Source organism: Tachypleus tridentatus, chromosome 9, assembly GCF_004210375.1.
Source record: "Tachypleus tridentatus isolate NWPU-2018 chromosome 9, ASM421037v1, whole genome shotgun sequence".
Lineage (NCBI taxonomy): Eukaryota > Metazoa > Arthropoda > Merostomata > Xiphosura > Limulidae > Tachypleus > Tachypleus tridentatus.
The window spans coordinates 104,754,101-104,773,315 of NC_134833.1; the positions used below are offsets into that span (position 1 = coordinate 104,754,101).

General features: G+C 31.2%; 1 long non-coding RNA gene across 2 annotated transcripts; it reads left to right on the forward strand.

The window, feature by feature from the left end:
- Positions 1-2,681: 2,681 nt before the first annotated feature.
- On the forward strand, positions 2,682-15,855 carry LOC143227213 (uncharacterized). Of its 2 annotated transcripts, XR_013014937.1 has the most exons (3): positions 2,682-2,858; positions 13,976-14,069; positions 14,152-15,855. It is a non-coding gene; the product is annotated as an uncharacterized LOC143227213 (long non-coding RNA). The 2 variants fall into 2 exon arrangements; XR_013014936.1 differs by lacking the exon at positions 13,976-14,069.
- The last annotated feature ends 3,360 nt before the right edge of the window (positions 15,856-19,215 follow it).

Consider the following 19,215-nt stretch of genomic DNA (forward strand, 5'->3'; position numbering starts at 1 on the left):
TTTTTATTTTCATGGTGACTTGATTTATTTGTTTTCTAAACTATTTTGGAAAAAGTATGCTAGAAATTTTACATAAATTTCGCTTTTTTACACACACTATATCAAAATAAAAATTTTGTTGCAAAATCCTTTTTTGTTGTTGTATTCATTTATGCCTAAATAATTTCTTTAGTTTATTTTTATATACAACTTGGAAGCCAACATGTTAAAAAAAAATGTATGATTTGGATAACAGAATATATAGATACATTTATTTTTATTTACAAACATCTGTGGGCAAAAATATTTATCATAAATTAGATTAAATTAAAGCCTTATGATAAAAAATTACATAAATAGAAATTCATTTTAGCACTGCATAATGTCAAAAGATTCTACTACAGAAGTCTTAATAATATTTGTTTCCAAATAACTGGGTGAAGGCGTATAACATCAATGCAAAGTTTAAATATATCGTTAAAAGTGTGCATGGTTAAATACAGCTAGATAAAGTCGAAGAAACAGCCTATTACCCAACCTACCCTAATAAGTCACCGTACAGACTTCTACTTTGATGAATTTCCTATTTAAATAAAGAGTTAAATAAAAACTATCTCAGAGTTAAATAGCTAAGTAACCTTATTAAATAAAATATTGTTAATAAATACACTCACATACATCTCCTTTTACAACATTTTCTTTATTATAAATTTTGTTTAAGCACCAAACATGCTCGCCCTTTTAGCCGTGGGAGTGTTATAAAGTTTCAGTCAATCCCACTATTTTTTGGTAAAAGAGCAGCTCAAGGGTTGGTGGTGGGTGGTAATAACTAGATGCCTTCCCTTTAGTTTTACACTGCAAAATTAGGGACGGCTAGTCCAGATATCCCTCGTGTAGCTTTACGCGAAATTCAAAAACAATTGTGTTTAAGCCGTCTATTTTATAATATTCGTTTTAAAACTTATCTACTGCCGTAGACAATTGAGGGATTGACATGAACGAGTAGAATACTATTTGTTCTGTTTTTAAATAAAGTTGACACAGTAAATTAAATATGTGTCTTTGATTGTAACAGGAAAATACCTATCCTATAACGGTACTGAAGACTGATGGTATGCCAATAAATTGATCAACTTATTTTCACATACAGACTGTAATGTAGATGAAACGTAATGATATTTTAAATTCAAATAGGCCTAATTAAATGTGATACGTTTATGGACATGGTAGCTGAGATCCACGCCTAATAACTTTGAGTAGGTAAAGCATTTAGTAACTTTCTCATTCTAAGCCATAGCCTATATTATGATATGGGAAACAAGCCCTATCACGAAACTCACAGAAAGGATGGAAGCAAATCTACAAGTTTTGTATATTGTCTTACAATGTCTGCATTAGTATACATAATGTCACTTTAGAAAGCTGCGAACAATATATGTATCGACTTATTTTTACCGGGTGGCAAAACCAACTAGTTCAAAATAATATAATTCGTACACGCGAAAGCTGAATTCAGTTTATAATACAACTTGTTATGCATTACTTTTGGCTCAACAACGAGTACAGGTTTGAAAATACTCCATTTACGTCAACAAAAAATGTGATATAATTGTAAGAGAAAGATATTGGTTGTTTTTAATCAATAAATAAAAATGTAGTGTTAAACTTTTGAAAGTTATACAAAGTTAAAAAAATATATTAGCACTACCGCTGAGCAATTTATCAAAGATATTTACAAGTTATATTTCTCTCGCCATTCTCTCTGTTACTATTAGTATCACCAGTGTTATAGTTTTAGTCAAAGATTATTTTAACTTAAAGACTCAGAAAATTATTTTTATTCGTGCTTTGTAGCAGGGATAAAAAACCTGATAAAATATGAAGTCAGGTTTATTTAATAGATAAATCTTGGAACCTGCACCTACATTATATTGATAAACTTCAAAAGTACTACTACTACTTGTGTGGTTATGCCAGTCACTAGTATATTTTAGCATAATCTTGGGCAGTCATTTTATATCAGTTGATAATTATGCAGTCATTATATTTCATAGGTTTGATCAAATAGTCTGATACAAATAAAAATATAGCATAAATAAATATGTCTGTACCATCAAGTAGTTTTCCCTTGTTTGAAGATCCTTTCCTGTAACTTAAAGGAGCATTGGAAGTATATGTTGATATAACCAAATTATTAGTTAAAGAGATTGTAAAGGGCAAATTCATGAAGAAATATTGAACTATGAGGGTATTATGTACACATGAATTTGTGCTTGGAAATTGAAGGATAAAATATTTAAGAATGTTGCCATCACTTTGATATTTCTGGTGAATATGACTGTGCAAAAGGAAAAAAAAAACATCTTTTGGAGGACAAACTACTATGGCAACTCTGGATTGTTTTTGCCCTTAGATTATCTTGACCAAAGTTATAACATAAAAATTATTAGAATTGTATTTTTTTACATGTGTTATGGTGACATTTTTATTAATATCTTTTAGAAGCTGATTGACTGGCCAATTTTTTTTGGATTTCAGTTTCACACAAAAAAAAATTAATATTTGTTTGTCAGTTTATTTAACACTGTATTTTGTGATTGATATATATATATATATTAATTGATCCTTAAGTTTAATTATATAACTAATTTTGATGTCAAAAAATTATTTAACTTTTGGGTGAATCATGTAATATTAGCATAACATAAACCCAGTTACAATAACATTTGTTTTGGTAAAAATTTAATTATTATTTATCACACATTAATTGTAGATTTTATTTTGAAATAATAAATGTAGGCATAATTCAGACTTATATGTAAAGCGGTGTGTGATATGGCAGTTTTTCCCAAAGATGTTTAGATGAAACGAAGGATCAGGTATTTCAGCCATTTGATACTGTTTCTAGTCCTTGAATATTATTACTATTCTTTCTAAGTTAGGTTGTAGAAATTGCCCTAGTAATTTTAAGAATACTAGTCTTAAATCTGATGGCAAATAAATTATGATGAAAGATACTTTGTAAACAGTCAACATGGTTTTACAAGAGGAAAATTTTTTCTAACTTTTTATTGTCTTTTGATATCTCTTGATAGTTTTGTATTGAATAGGAAAAGGAATTAACGAAACACTGTTGAGGTATTAAAGATTGCTAATTTTCAAGACAAAGGGCTGATTTAGATAGTCTGTAGCAGTATATAGAATGACTTTTTATCTGTTTCAATGAAACATCTGAATAAAAAATACTATACCAAGATTTTGGCAAAGTTTCCCATTGCCAACTGGTAATAAGTTGTATTTTAATGTTTCACTCCCTCAGTCTTTATGTTTAAAAATGTGATTATCAGGTTTTGTTTCCATATTTAAGTTACTGGTAGTTAAGCCTTTCTTTCAGTGTGAAACTTCACTTGTTTTTATCACCCCATTTGATGTGAATCACACCATGAAAGTCATTGATTTTACAATGATTAAGATATGTATTAAGCATGCACATTAACAACATTGTTGATATAATATGATGTTTCAAGTACCATTACTACTAAGGTTTGAAAAATTAAAAGATTTATTTTAAAAATACAAATTTTACAAAATATTAAATGCAAATAAAATAGTAGCAGACTGCAACTTTGTAGGTATCTCAATCTCCAAATTAAAAAACCAGTATAAAAAAACATAATTATTATGTATTTAATGTCAGAGTTAAGAACTATTTATTTTACTGTACATTTCTGATTTAGTGACAGTTAACAATATGGCGAATACTAGATACAATATACAGTGTAATGGATTTACTGTTATGTATTTATTTTAATATAGGTTTTTGTATTGGTTAAACATATTTAATAATGAATGTAATGTATAATACTAAATATGTGTTTTAAAATTCCCACTTATTCACTAAATTTGTATAAGATTCTGATGTGTAAGAATCAACAATTTACAATGTATATATGTAAAATATCACTGACAAATGAACTTTTGAGAATGTTACATAATGTTTATAAATTGATGCACCAAGAGACAGTTTTTATATTGTGTTATTGATTTGTTAGTTAGTATACTATTATTTTTGGAAGCTATAATTGTTACAAAACACTTATCAATTGTGAAACTGCAGATATTTGACTAGGAATATTTATAGATTTCAAACATTACACTCTGTGTAACATCAGTGAATTAACTTTGAAAGTCAGTATTTCTTCAAAAGCATTGGATATTTTTGTTGGAAAATTTTGCATGTAAAAAGTTAACTACCTACCCATTAAGTATATTATACTGATAATAATCTCAAAGTAATTTATTCATCATAAACCATCAATAAAATATTTAGTTCTAAATCAGGTAGAAGACTCAATGTTGTTTGTAAATTTATAAAACTTGTGTATATAAATCTGTATTTCTAATATCTCTTTGCAGTGGTGGATTTAAGGTTATATGGGCCCAGAGGTTAGTCATTTTTGTGGATGCTATATCCCGTGTAATATAAAATAAAATTATCAATAGTCCACCCATCTCTTCCAGGGACCCTGGGGTTGAGCCACCCTCTAGCCCCTACCTAAATATATCACTGTATATTTTCAACAACCATTGTTATAAATTGTATTATTGTTTGTATATCAAAATATATTTGTGTTAAGAAAGAAAATTGTGTGTATCAATCTTGTTGGCAGATATTATAAATTTCATACAGGTAGACATTCAATTAACTTCTAAGTTTAAAATTTCCATCGGTTTGAAATGTAATGTAATATGTAACATAATCAATTGGAGACTCATCCGAGATAACTTGTAATATGTAACAACAGAAATACTGGAAAAATTACAGATATTGATCTTGTAGGATTGAGAGATCAAACAGTATGCAAGCTGTAAAATGGACAAAAATATTTTTTTTTCATCACATGAACATCACTTTTCCCTCCAACATCTCATAGTCTGAGTTCAACAGGAGAATTCACAGATGTATCTTCAATACATGTAAATTTGTAACATATCTGATTTTTCTGTACATTTTTTTATTACTAAAGGCTTGCCACATTTTGTGTACATTCAAATAGTTAATTCAAAATTACAGTCCACATTCTTTCTCTAGTATAGAGGTTAGTTGGTCCATTGGACTTACAACCCAATGCACAGTCAGTTAATCATAATAACAGTTTGGAAAAACAAACAAAACCTATTTCAAATAAATAATAATGTATCAAAAATAAAAGATAATATAAGTAATTACAACAAAATTTCTTTTAAGAAATAAAATATTGCAGCTGCATTCCACATTTTCACAGATATTTAACTAAAACTTCTCTCATCTCTGTCAGTCTAACTTCAACATATAAATCTTTTATTTTTTTGCCACATAACAATATTACATCTAACATGATTAAGTACTTAACATATAGTTTACATGATTAATCATGGGCTTTAATATCTATATGTGATTGTTTGGGAAATTTTGTATTACTGTCTTAAAAGGAAAATCACTTCTTTAATACTTAATATTCACTGGGAGGTAGGTAAGTAAATGAACAAAACAACTGAAAGAAAAAATACATAAGGATAACAAAATCATAAGTAAAAATACAAAAACAATAAAAAGAATAATAACTAAAATTAAAAATGAAATTGCTGCTTCACAGCACAAGTAATAAATTTTAACTTTTTGTTAACTCTTTCACCACCATAAGGCCTCATATATTTCCCTTTAGAGTGCTGGTACTTCTGTGGAAATGTGAGCACCCATGGATAAAGAGTATTCTAATGCAATACTTCCCTCCTCTCACAAGACTAGTTATTTCTATTATTGCTGCCCTCTATGTGCAAACATTTTTTATTATGCATACCACAAGCCTTTCACACACCACATTGGAAACAGATGATTTCAACATGTTTCTCATCCAAATCACTGTGCATCATTTCTCCACCAAAAGAGCATCATACTCTCACATGAGGCATGTGTCTCCCTCTACCAAACTGTCACTTCTCACTTGGCAGTGCTTGAACTCAGATGTCTTTACTTTTTTTGGTAATATTAATGTTTTAGATTGAATTCATTCTTTAAGTAGTTTACTTTAAAATAATCGTTTTTTTTTAAAAAAAAGCATTCAGGTTCCATCACTCTTATTCTAGTTGCATTTATTTCTTGCTTCAAATGTATATTTTGACTGACACAACATGAATTCTGATGTTACTGTCACTACTTTGAGTGTATTATATTCAACAAGGGCTTTATAGGTGCAAGCAAACTATCGAGAGATTTATCTACATTTATTTTTAGCATGTTCAAACATTCTATTGTCAACCTTTATATGAATACTTTGCTCCATTCTCTCTTGAACATATAGAACCTGCACAGGCTGATAAGGTCTTTGACTGTCTGTTTACACATCCAGAGTTTGCCATGTTTTTCCATACACTTATTGAGGATTTTTTTTGGCCTTGCATATTTTTTTTAAAACATTATTTCTTGGTTTGTGATGTTTCACCTCTTGTTTCTACAGATTATAACCAGAGTCCTTCATTCCTGCATAAATATACTTCCCAATCATAATTGTTTTTCACTCCCATCCCTGACATTTATGTTCTTGCTGAACAGTGTACCTTTCAGTTCTGAACGATTTTCTGGAGATATATTGTTGCACCTTACCTCCATATTGATTAATTTATCATTGTTGGCTCTAGCTTGGAAATTGTGTTTTATTTTTTACTGGGGCATTTTAAGCCATGATGCTATCTTATGTCAAACCAATTTACCTGCTCCTTATCTCCAGGGGCCTGGCATGTCCAAGCACATAAGGCATGCGACTCGTAATCCGAGGGTCGTGGGTTCTCGACCGCATCGAGCTAAACATGCTCGCCCTCCCAGCCATGGGGGCATACAATGTGACGGTCAATCCCACTATTCGTTGGTAAAAGAGTAGCCCAAGAGTTGGCGGTAAGGTGGTAATGACTAGCTGGCTTCCCTCTAGTCTTACACTGCTAAATTAGGGACGGCTAGCACAGATAGCCCTCGAGTAGCTTTGTGCGAAATTCTAAAAAAACAAAGAGACAAACAAAAACCTTATCTCCAGAACTTGCTTATGGCTTTTTTTTAAAGCTGTTTCCTCTTTCATATAGTCTTGGAGTCTTGGGTGGCATCTGTTCAGCAACAATCTTACCAATCCATATCTGATATATTCTTTATCTAATTTCCTGTTCTTCCCCTTCTCAGCCCCTATTTGGCCCTCCTGCTCTTGTATCCATGGTTTGTCATTTTTCTTGATGACACACAATATCCTGCCAACTGTTTTGGTGACTACCTGATGAGTTTTGGCTCACTGTGAACTCAACTTGCAGTCTTCCTTCATTGGAGGTGTTCTATTTTCACCAATGTTTTAGTTCTTCAGATTTTGTCAGAGGATCTTAAAAATTCCATTTCTCACCTCCATCTCTGTTCTCCCTCATACCAATATTTTTCCTTGAAATTTTATAAATTGCCAGCATTATCAGGTACCTTTATCCCAAACATTTTGTTTTTCCCATTAGTGCAGGGTTTTTATCTAACCTATTCTTACCTTGTTAATTCATTTTTTTTGAGATTTTGCAAGCTTCTCTTTTAGATTGGTATATTAATGTGGTCCTCCATTCTCTCACTTTACCTTTGTTCAAATCTATTTTTTTACATTCTTTGTTTTATCTTTCACTTGAGGCATTTTTTTTTCTTTGTCCTGTGGGTGTTGGTGGTCTGACATGTTTCCCATTGAAGTTACATGCACACTTTACCACAATATATGTCTACTTCCTTATCCAGATCCTTCCCTTTCAAAAAACTAGTGGCTCATGAGGGTATCTCCTCCTTTTTGGCTTTTCTCTTCACTCTATTTCTTGTCTTTGTCCCCATCCTGATATAGCTATACTTCTGTATCCTGTGTGTGCCCTTTGTTGTTATCTCACGTGGAAGACTTTCTGTCGTGATTCCCATTTCTGTCCCTTTATTACATGGAAATTCTTTGCCCAGAGTTATCTTTCCTCTTACTCTTATTACTTGTGTTTCTAGCTTCATCCAGTTTTTTTATCACTCCTTGTCCCATTCCCACCCTACTTACTTATGTGTTACCTCTCTTTTAGTCCAACACTTAACCATTTTCCTCACTTCTTGTTTTAATTGGCCTTTGGAGAAAAATCATATAATTGGGCATGTGGACCAACCTTGACACTTTCATCTTTCATTATTTACATCTTATCACAGTTTCGGCTGCTTTTGGTTTTCACCTTCCACTTGTGGTTGTTCTTCAGACTTAAATACAACTGACAATGGGTAAGTCATCATTAATGCTTTCTTTTCTTCCATAGGCCCATTCTTTGTACTTTCAATACTTGAATCTCACTCTGTGGCAAGTGGTGCCTACCAGGTATTCTTTAACACTAAATCCACACTGTATGCTATGTTGTCTGGCACTTTCCTTTCCATGGCTGAACATGCTCTCCTTTCAATTGGGGTGTTTCACAAGATGGCAGGTAAGTGATAAACCTTGTGATATTTGCTACATAATTTGGCCTGTCTTGAACCACACCACCCATAGACTACATGAGTAAAGCAAAAGGGGATAACTGCTTAACTCTGCCATGCCTGAAGAGGATAAATCAGTATGCTCTGCTTTTCAAAATACAGTTTTGTGATAACCTTTTGTGCTTACAGATGTCAATGTTCCTCAAGACTTTCCAATTCAGTCTCAGCCCCCCTTACTTCTAGTGGCGTATGAGAGTCCTTACCACTTATCAGTTCCAAGCCATTGTAGTGGTCAACCTTGGAGGCACCTTGCTGGATGGGCTTCACATAAGATGACTATCATTATTCAGTTCATAGTATGGCTGTAGTGTTCTACTGGTGTAGATGATATAATATCCCATGATCTGTGATTAACATTACAGTGAAGTGAGACATCCAAATGCAGTTCATTTCATTGATTGGAAGCCTTTATTCGACCATTGCATGGATGTTGATATATCACAAGCTGGTTTTGGATTTAGAGTGGAATAATCACCATAAGTCCTCACATAGGTTTTGAATTGTCTATTTTCCCCTCTTGTTTTCTCCTTCTGTGTTGTTGGTCAAAACAAGGATATGTGGAATTGTTCCAGTTCTATCCTTAGCTTTCTCTCATTCTTGTATTGCCTGAATATTATTTCCTTTTGGATGGTTCTGACCTGTTTCACAGTTGTGGGAGCTCATTTCATGTGGTAAACTTCTTCTGGATACCAGATGTCGCATTCCAAGATTAACAGCCGAGCACTAACCTTGTGTCATACCCAGGAATCAGAATAGTTTTTCAGTTTAATGGTTCTTGGGTTTGAAGTAAAGACAGTATGGTCCTTATCCTACCCTCACATGAATGTCAGAACCATGTGAAAAAGTTTTGGATGTAACTGACTTACTGAGTCCAGTCTTCTACGCTGTAGCCACTCTATGCCATAGGATGCATTATTGTTTACCCACATTTTTTATTGTGCATTTAAGTTACTATATTTTCTCTGGTTAGGATCACTTTCCTATGACATTCTCACACACTTGGATGTGTTCCTCTCATTTTCTGCCTCAATTTCTAACACTTTACACAAATAGGCAGGGAGAATACATGGATCAGAAATGATATGGTTCCTATTTTTTGAGTTTTCAGATTTGAGTCTTTTCATCTACAGAGGTATCCTTTGGATACTTTTGAAATTACATGTACATATTTTTATAGTATCTCAAATTTGATAAAATAATTGGTCTTTTCATTATGTGAAGGCAACTGTAAGGAATATTTTTTTCAATGTAATATTTTACAACTTACTGATATATAAGCTGTAATACAATATTTTGAGAATATCACTGACTCTTTTGCTGTGAATAAAGTTTGTCAGAGTTTCATATGAATTTATCACTAAATGAATCTTTGTCCTTTTAGTTTTAGTTTTTCATTTTCTTTTAATTTTATTGAAATTGTTAGTTGAAACTTGCTTTACACTTTACTGCTACATAAAAAAGTTGAAAGGTATAAGTTGGTGATGGAAAGACTTATAATGGTTAAAGAAATTGCAGTTGAAATTATGTTAGTAATAAGACAGGTGAAGGTAAGTTGGAATAGAGGCATGGGTACAAACAATAGGAATACATTTTGAAAAGTGAAGGTCAAAAGAAACAAAGTTCACTCAAACCTCAAATAATAGGAAGCATGTGAGGCAGGGTTTGTGAGGGCCTAGAATTTCTTTCATAAGCTTTGACTGATGGGAATTTTAACTGAAATGTTCTAGAGGTACTTATATAAACAAAGGAGAAATTCCTAATAACTGAAAGATAACCAGTATCATAACTTTTTCCTTCAAATATTATAGGTAAAAACAGAGGTAGGCAATTAAGTGGATTAATCAATGTTTTTCATTACCTCTGAGCATCATTTACCTCACTTTTAACACAGAATACTCAGCTAATGAAAATTATGATTAAATTTATTAATATCATGAAATTCACAAATAAAAGCTGTGAAATATGTGTTCTGAACCTTTTACTGGAATAATGTTGTAAAAGTGACAGTTAACTATCTGAATAGAATTGCCAAAGAGTTAGCTTGAGTCACTTTTGATGGTTAGAATAGCCCAAGAGTTGGCATTAGGCATTGTTGAATGGCTAATTTCATCCCATTGTCTATAGATGATTATTGTGTAGTTTTATGTAATGTTCTGAAGCAAACTGACATTTGTTATTTAATATCTATGTTATTGATACTGATTATAGAATTGTTAGGAGATTAATGTTACCTAAGGATAAAGTTTTAGTGACATCTAAGGAAATATGACATGAATGTTAGAAATGATAGGCATAACCTTAGAAAATACTGACAGATTTATTTTTAGTTGAACTTTCTGTCTTCATAGAATTGAGTAACATTTGGAATATTTAATTTGTCTGATGATTTGCTTAAACTTGTGTCAGTTGATGTTTAGTTTTTTGTATCATTTTTATGACATGAAATTTACAATACTACATTTTATTTCACAGATTGTATTTTGACAACATCTATGATACATATATGAAAAGAACTTAGTTACAACTAGTTAATTAGGGTAAAGCACTGTAGAAATATCCAATGATTGAAGAATAGTTTTTATTGAAAATTTTAGTGTATTCTAATTAAGTAATTAATTTAGAAGAGATCGTGACTTAACAGTTTATGAATATATGAATATCTGTGTATTGTAGTGTTGACAAAACAAGTTTAAATGTTGCTAACCTAGCTGTTATAAAAAAGGCAACTAGTGAAAACCTAATCTTGCATGCCACACTCGCATATAAGATAGTGCAACAACTAGCAAATTCAAAACTCAGTTTTGGTCTTCTCTACTCTCAAACAAATTAGTTTCAGCCTCAGCAGTGTAGACATTTATAATGAGTTTGAGGATAAATTCAGTAAATCTGGTTATTGTAACAGTTAAGAACAGAAGTTTAATGAAAATTATAATTAAGTGCATATTTAACATACAACATTAAATGTGATAGAATTAAGTATCTTTTGCTTAAAACTCGAAGTTATTTTCCTACATTGTATTGAGTCTTTTGGTAGCATATATTAAGGTTGCTAAAAAGTTTACTATTCCGAGAAATTGTTGTCTAGCAATAGTACCACTAAAAAGTTTTTGTAGCCATTTATCCAGGTCACTTGATATGTTTGGTTGTTAAAATCATCTACAGAGGATTGAAAAAATTCTTAAGCATGCAGTGAATTGTTGAATGTGAAATAATATAGTTGACAGTTGAACAGATCGTATTTTAAAGTAGTTCAGAAAATGATGAATTGTACATTCAATGATAAAACTTGGTTTGGTTTATTTTTCCAATATAGAGTAAGTATCATAAAGGAATGAGCACTGACCAAGTACTCACTGAGATAATTTTATAAAGTAATGTAAAGATAAATTGAAAAAATTGGTCACTTGTTCCTAAACATACTTTAGTACATGTAAGAACACACTGTGTATGTAAGTAAATTGGTGAAATGCATTTCTTAGTAGGTAATAGAATTTTTTATTTTTTCCAGAAAAATAAATTATGTAATTTAACTGTTGTAACATAACTTACGTGCATATCTGTTGAGACCATTATTACACTGTACTTTTCAATTATTTATTTATTTAACAGTTACAACTCACTCAAACATGTTTATTTTATGAGCCTCCTCTATTGTAAATATCCATTATATAAAGATATCATATAGTATATTTTAATCATTGTCTTATACAGTTCTTCAGAAGAATATAAATCCTTATTATAGAGATTAACATAACTCTAAGTAGTTTAATATTAACAAATTTCATTGTTTACTTTCATAAAGAACGTTCATCAGATAAATAGATCAGCTATGAATGAAATATGAACATTACTTATGTGTGATTAATTTCTTGTGATTTTTGTTAATGTGACCTCTGGAGTGAATGTGCTAAACTTGATACTGATTGATGTATGTCACCTGCATCAAACAAGTCCATATTTATGTACTTGCTCATCCCAAGTCAATATATGAGAGAAGAGTAACAGGTGACTTTATCAAAGTTTAGCGTATAATCTGGGAGACTGATAGGATAAAGGTTCTATTTCTTTGTGTCACATTCTGAAGATAATAGGATGTGAAGACACAAGTTTAAGATTTCAAAACAACAGGCTGTACTTTAGTTTAGACAATTTTATTTTTCTAACTGACTTAAAACATTATTTTCTGTTGACTTTAATGTAGTCTATTTCCTGTCAGAAGGGTGAGAGTAGAATATATGATTTCAAAACAGTACTAGCAATTTTGCTACATCTCACCAGTCTTTATACTTCATCATATTGTACCATCTATATTGACATAAGTAGCTTCCTGCATCTTTCATGTGGTATTTTAGTGTGTAGACATGTTAACTTACTCTCTATGTAAGTACAAAAATTGTTGTATTTCATCACAAATTTATATTAGTTTTAACTTCTTGTTTTGAAATTTCATTGTTTCTACAAATTTATTTTAGAAATATGTTTACAAAATTTTAAATTGTTCACATGGACTTGTAATTTAATATGGTTGATGTTGAAATTACTGCAACAATGAATGATGGTTCTGATGCGAGTCCCTTGGTCTCAGGGTCTATGATGTTTGCTGAGGAATTACCAGATTTAGTTTGCAAAGAGTTTGTCTTACATTCAGCTGATAATTTCTTCCTTCCACATTACTATTATTTGTGAGGAAGAATATAACTACTGAGTGAACTGTTCTTTCTACAGCACCTTTTACCTGTTATCACACCTCTGTAATCTCTTGGGATAGGTATTGTTCTTTTTTGCAGGAAATCTCAGGCGAATTTTCAGTGTGCATTCCTCATTCCCAGCAGGTATACCCATGTTTCACAATAATATGTGAATCTGTGTTGATTAACATAATTTCCTCATGTAATAGTTTAGATATTTCATGTCTTCTAAGCTCAGAATTTGGTTAATTCTTTTAGCATATCTTCCTCTAGTTTAGATTTGTGTATCAGAATTATATGTTTGAGGATAACAAGATTCTATCATCCTTTTACAAAATCTCTTAACAGGTCAGTGGTTTTGTCCAAATCAGTTTGACTTTCACATGCTTACAAATTAAGATAATATGCTACAATAATATTTGGGTATTTTGTTTGTCAGGTGAAACACTTTCATACAGAGTTTAGTTATAAACTGCCACACCTAAATGTGGTATGGATGGTTGCTGTATTTAAAAATTACCCATGTAAAGAACCAAATTTTCATCAGGGTCATGTTAAAAAAACAAATTTTATTCAGAAAAGGAGACATGATACAGAATGTTTTAAACTAATGTTATTTAGCATACTTGTATTAATATTTTTGCAAATTAGTTATATTTATTTTCCTTATTAACAAATTATGAAATTGGTGATCTTGATAAAATGTTTGTCTTCGAGCTTGAACAGTAGCTTCATTTTGGGATCTGTTTTATATTATTTTTAGAAATGATGGAAATGCATATGGAACAGTGACTGTGACAGTTTTTGAAAACACTTTAGCATGTTCAAATTATTTTGAATAAGATATATCTTTCTCGGTATGTATTTGGTAAATTTTAGTTCCATATGTGACAAATACCTTTTAATTTATACTTATTTACTATCACCCTGTGTTTTCAGTATTGCAAATGCTACCAACAATGGAAAGGGCAAGAAATTTGAAAATGTTTCGAAAGATCTGGAAATATTGAAATATCTTCAAAAAACTTGGAAAAATTAGGGTAATGTGTAGAATCCCTTTCTTTCTAAATCTTGGTACATGTCCATATATTCAAACCATTCTGTTACTTTAACATAACCTTTATCATTCATTCTATGTTATTTTGTCTGATGATGAGATATCAAATTAATACATTATACTTGTAGAGAGGTGAAATGAAATATTTTATTTTCTACTGTGATATTGTGAAGTGATTATTTAAAATATCTTTTTTGTTATAATTATCTTCAGAATCTTTGTTTATCTTGTAACAAAATTACAACTTAAATTGTGTACATCAAATAGAGTCAGGATGAAAAATTTAAATATTGTCATTGTACATGTTTGTGAAGGTTTGGAAAATCTTTAGTTTTGCTGGAAAGTAACTAGGGGAAATTTGTAAAAAATGTACTTGTCCACTCTATATTCATGATCAATGACTACATTGTTATGTGTAGTGAAACCATGAAAATGTTGAAGATAAAAGACTGAATTGATGTGTTACAAAGAATGAAGAGATTTGTTGGAGCTCAGACTAGAGTAAATAAAAAAAATAAATGAAATATTACTTAATATGTTAATTTACTGAATTTGTGTAATTTTTTGTGTTTAATATCTCCATTTTAATTTTTTTAATGTTTTTGTGAATGTGTATGTCTGAGATGAATTTAAACTGATGTGTAATTCTAGAAAATGACACACCTTTATTGTTATTCACTTTCATATCTTATTATGGACACTCACTTTAAATAATAAACATGTATAATTTTACTTTATTTAAAAAAATGCTTTCAACATTGGATTTGAATATGGCTTTCAAAGTACTTTGGAACACAAAATCATGCCTTTATTGTGTCAAGGAAAATGAGCATTTCTTTTCAGTGAAGTTTAGAATAATTTCCTGTGATAAAACCTGAAACTTGTTTTTGAACAATTTTTGAAGGAAGAGAGTATTGCTGAGAAACTTAAAATATACAGTTATCAAGATGAATGTGTGTAACAATTTTACTTTCTTACAGTTTAAAAAAGATTATGAAACCAAAAATAAAATTCATGTATATACAGTTTTCTAGGATTATCAGTCTGTATTACATTATGAAGAAACAATGCATACCTTCTGCAAATACATGAACATTTGGTTGAAAATAGTTGAAAATGATGATTCTTTAGAGAAAGTGTGTTGTTCCTGATGAATATGAGACTAATAAGCCAGAAGAGAGAGGAGTCAGTGACTGAAAACAGTATTTTACACACAATAAAAGTTCATGTATTATGTTTTGGGTTGTATTTTGAAATCATGTTTATCTAATGATTTTATATTAAGGATTTATATTTTTTCGTGTTTTTGTCAGTATTACCTATGTATAAAAAAAGTGGTGAAAAATTTGCAAAATAACTATATTTGTACCATTAGAATAAGTACATTATTAAATAATTAGGTATTCCAAGCATTCTGATTTCAGTTCAAGCAAGAACAATTCTAAATAATAATAATGTGTAATCAGAGAAGCTATATACTTCAAGTAAAACTAAAAAACCAACCAGACCATCAATGTAGCTAATTTTTTTTTAAATTAAGCTATTGTTAAATTTTGTGTCAATAAACTTCAGATTATTTACATGGAGACTGGTGTTAAATCTAATTGTTATCAGTCAGAATAATGAAGAGCTAAAACAACAATAAAGCATTATGTTTTTCAAGTACCTATGGACATATAGTCCCATTTGTTGGTGAGATAGGTAGTACCTTAATATGTTTAATAAAGTTAGCAGATAACACTGTGTAATTAGTTTTTGTTCCTTTTAGATTTATATAAATATTTAAATAGATTTATATAAATATATAGTTGCATAAAAGATTCACATAATTTAAAATAAGCTCTTCTTTCATTCAACTGTAGCTCTAATTTAGAAACTACTTTTCTTTAGTCAAACCAGGTTTTATCCAGTGATTTTAAATTACTGATAAAATATGTCAACTATTCAGGTATAGAGCAGAAATAAAATAACACTTGCTAAATCTGTAATATTCATTTTATTGTATCAAACTATAATTGTATTTCTATTTTATCATTCTTGTGATAGATGAGTATACTTGTAAATTAATGAAATTCTGACTATGTAAAGAACATTATAAATATGCATAAACATTTTGCAGTTTTAAAACTATGCAAATAAATCAGTGACCAACCTTATAAGTCATAGATATATAAGCAACTCGAAAGAAAGTTTATAGTAAGTTACATAACATTAATAACAAAACTTAATCTTAAGTATATCTGAGAAAATGTAATATATACATTTATATTTTTTAATGGAACGTCATTTTACTAATGAATATTTTACTCAAAGTTGTTATGATGACATAACATCATTTTGAAGATTGTTTGGAAAATACCAATTTATTAAGCCCCTAATGTCAAATAATTTATACTCTGTTGTTGGTCAGCAATGCGTTTGAGGACTTGCAGCACTGAACTTGTGGTTCAGTTGATTGACAGCAAACACCATTCCTGTAGTCTTGAACCCAGCAATTCGGATTTGCTTTTGACAGACCCAAATCTCTGACCAGATCGTTTAATTCTGACTGTGTTATGAGATCTGGATCGCCTGAGGAGCACGGCTTAAAATCCAGATCAATGTCACTGCCAGTTCCCTGCATTGCAGTTTCTTCATCTGGTTCGTCTAAGGTCCATTCCTTTGGTGGTTTCGGAATAGGAAGACTGCTATCATGTGGCAAGGGTCTCATTGCTGATGGCAGATCAGGGTATTCAATTGACTTCTTATTTTTAGCAAAGAAACCAGACACATTAGTCAAACAGAAGTAACAGTTTGTCACATGGTCTTTCTGTTCTCGCCATATCTCGCAAATGGCATTGTCTTTCGAGTGCCTCTGAGCCAAGCTCTCAGACAATCACCACATATCGCACAACAAATGTAAGGCGCCCATTCCTGGTCTTGATCACCAATTTTACAGCTGAAGTACAGATGATATGCTTTCTTCACAAGAGTAGTCGTTGAGTATCTCTGATGAACAAGTGTATACTGGCCACAAATATAGCAGAATGTATCGCGGCTGTTACGACATTGACGAGACATATTGACCAACACCAATCGTCTTGTGAAACGTCTATAACATCTAACTTACTTGTTACAGTGCTACTGAGGCAATGGTATAGTCTGAAACAATACGTACACACTATACGGTCTATTTTAATCGAATAAGCAGCATCTGTGTATGCAAGCCACTTTTATAGCCTGCTGAGACAGTGTCAAGCTGGCCCTGGCCTGCTCGGACATGCCCGGGCTACGTACTTCCACAGAACAGCTTCCAACCTGGCCTGATGTTATGCCTGGACATACCCAGACTGCACAAAACATTGTTCATAGGTCTCTTACAGAAACGAAAATTTTTGGACACAAATATAAGCAAAAAAATAACAAAATTGAATATTTCGGTACGTGATGGGTAAATTTTGATGTGATTTTCGTGACCAGCAGCTAAAAATCTATAAGGAACACCCAATAATGTTCAAGAAGCAAAATCTTTGTAACGTAGTGTAATCCATCACTGAAAACGTTAATATTTACTTTTAAGGTGATTCAAAAAGTAAAGGTAAACTGATATGAAACATCAACTGATTGAATTAGTTGACAGTTTGAGTACACACTTCATGTTAATAAAGCTGTTTAGCAGCCTTCAGTTAATTATTAAAATAAATCAAGTAAATATTCATAAACATTAAGTTGGGTGCATAACAGTTTGAATACTACTGTATTTGCCAGTGTATAAACTATACTTTTCACTCTTAAAATAATTTCTGACTCTACTCTCTATCTCACATACAGGTTCAATAAGAGAGTTCCAGTAAGAACTCTCTGGTTAACAGTATGTTCAGCTGAAACTATGCTGTTTATTTTACTTTCATTTGCTTTTTTTCAACAAGTGCGTTTACATCGTAGCACCTACAGCTTTTCAATAACATGGTTATAACTGTATCATTTGTCTTGATTATTCATAACTAGAAATTATTTATTTGCATGCTAGTTACAATTAATGAAAATAGAGGTCGTATTGTACATCAAACAAGGAAGAAATACCTTTATTTTGCTTAAAAGAATCTATACTCATATTATAAACCGGCAAATCCAGAAGCCGTATGAATCTATCCAAAGCTATACTGTTGATCTAAGTTTTGGCATAACAAAGGAAGTTGTCATGTGAGTATATAGAGCAGAAAAATACTTAAAATATTAAAAACAATATTACATTAACGAGTATGCTAATAAATATTATTGTACAATAGCCTTAAAAGTTTCTGAAATGGAATATAATTGACTGTACTGTGTGTTATGATATAACCAAATTTTACTATTACAACGAAAACTATAGAGAAATATAATGTACAACTTGTACTTAAAATAAGAAAAAAAAATGGCTGTTGTGAGAGATATATACTGTGAAACATGCTAACAATAAGTAAAACAGGCTGCTATGTAAACATATACTGCAGAACATACTGACAATTAGTAAAACGGGCTGCTGTGAAGACATTCACTGTGGAACATACTGACAACAACTTAAGCAGGCTGCTGTGGAGGTATATCCAGAAGAACAAACATATGAAACGAAAAAGCTACTGAGAAGGAATATACCGTAAATATCATAAGACAGTTTTATTTTTCTAAAGAATGATTGATTCATGAAATGTGTTGCTGTCAGTAATAATGTATGTTATAATTTTATAGGAGTTTGTTTGTTGTTTGAATTTCGCACAAAGCTACTGAGGGCTATCTGTGCTAGCCATCCCTAATTTAGCAGTGTAAGACTAGAGGGAAGGCAGCTAGTCATCACCACCCACCGCCAACTCTTGGGCTACTCTTTTACCAACGAATAGTGGGATTGACCGTCACATTATAACGCCCTCATGGCTGAAAGGGGCGAGCATGTTTGGCGCGACTGGGATGCGAACCCGCGACGGATT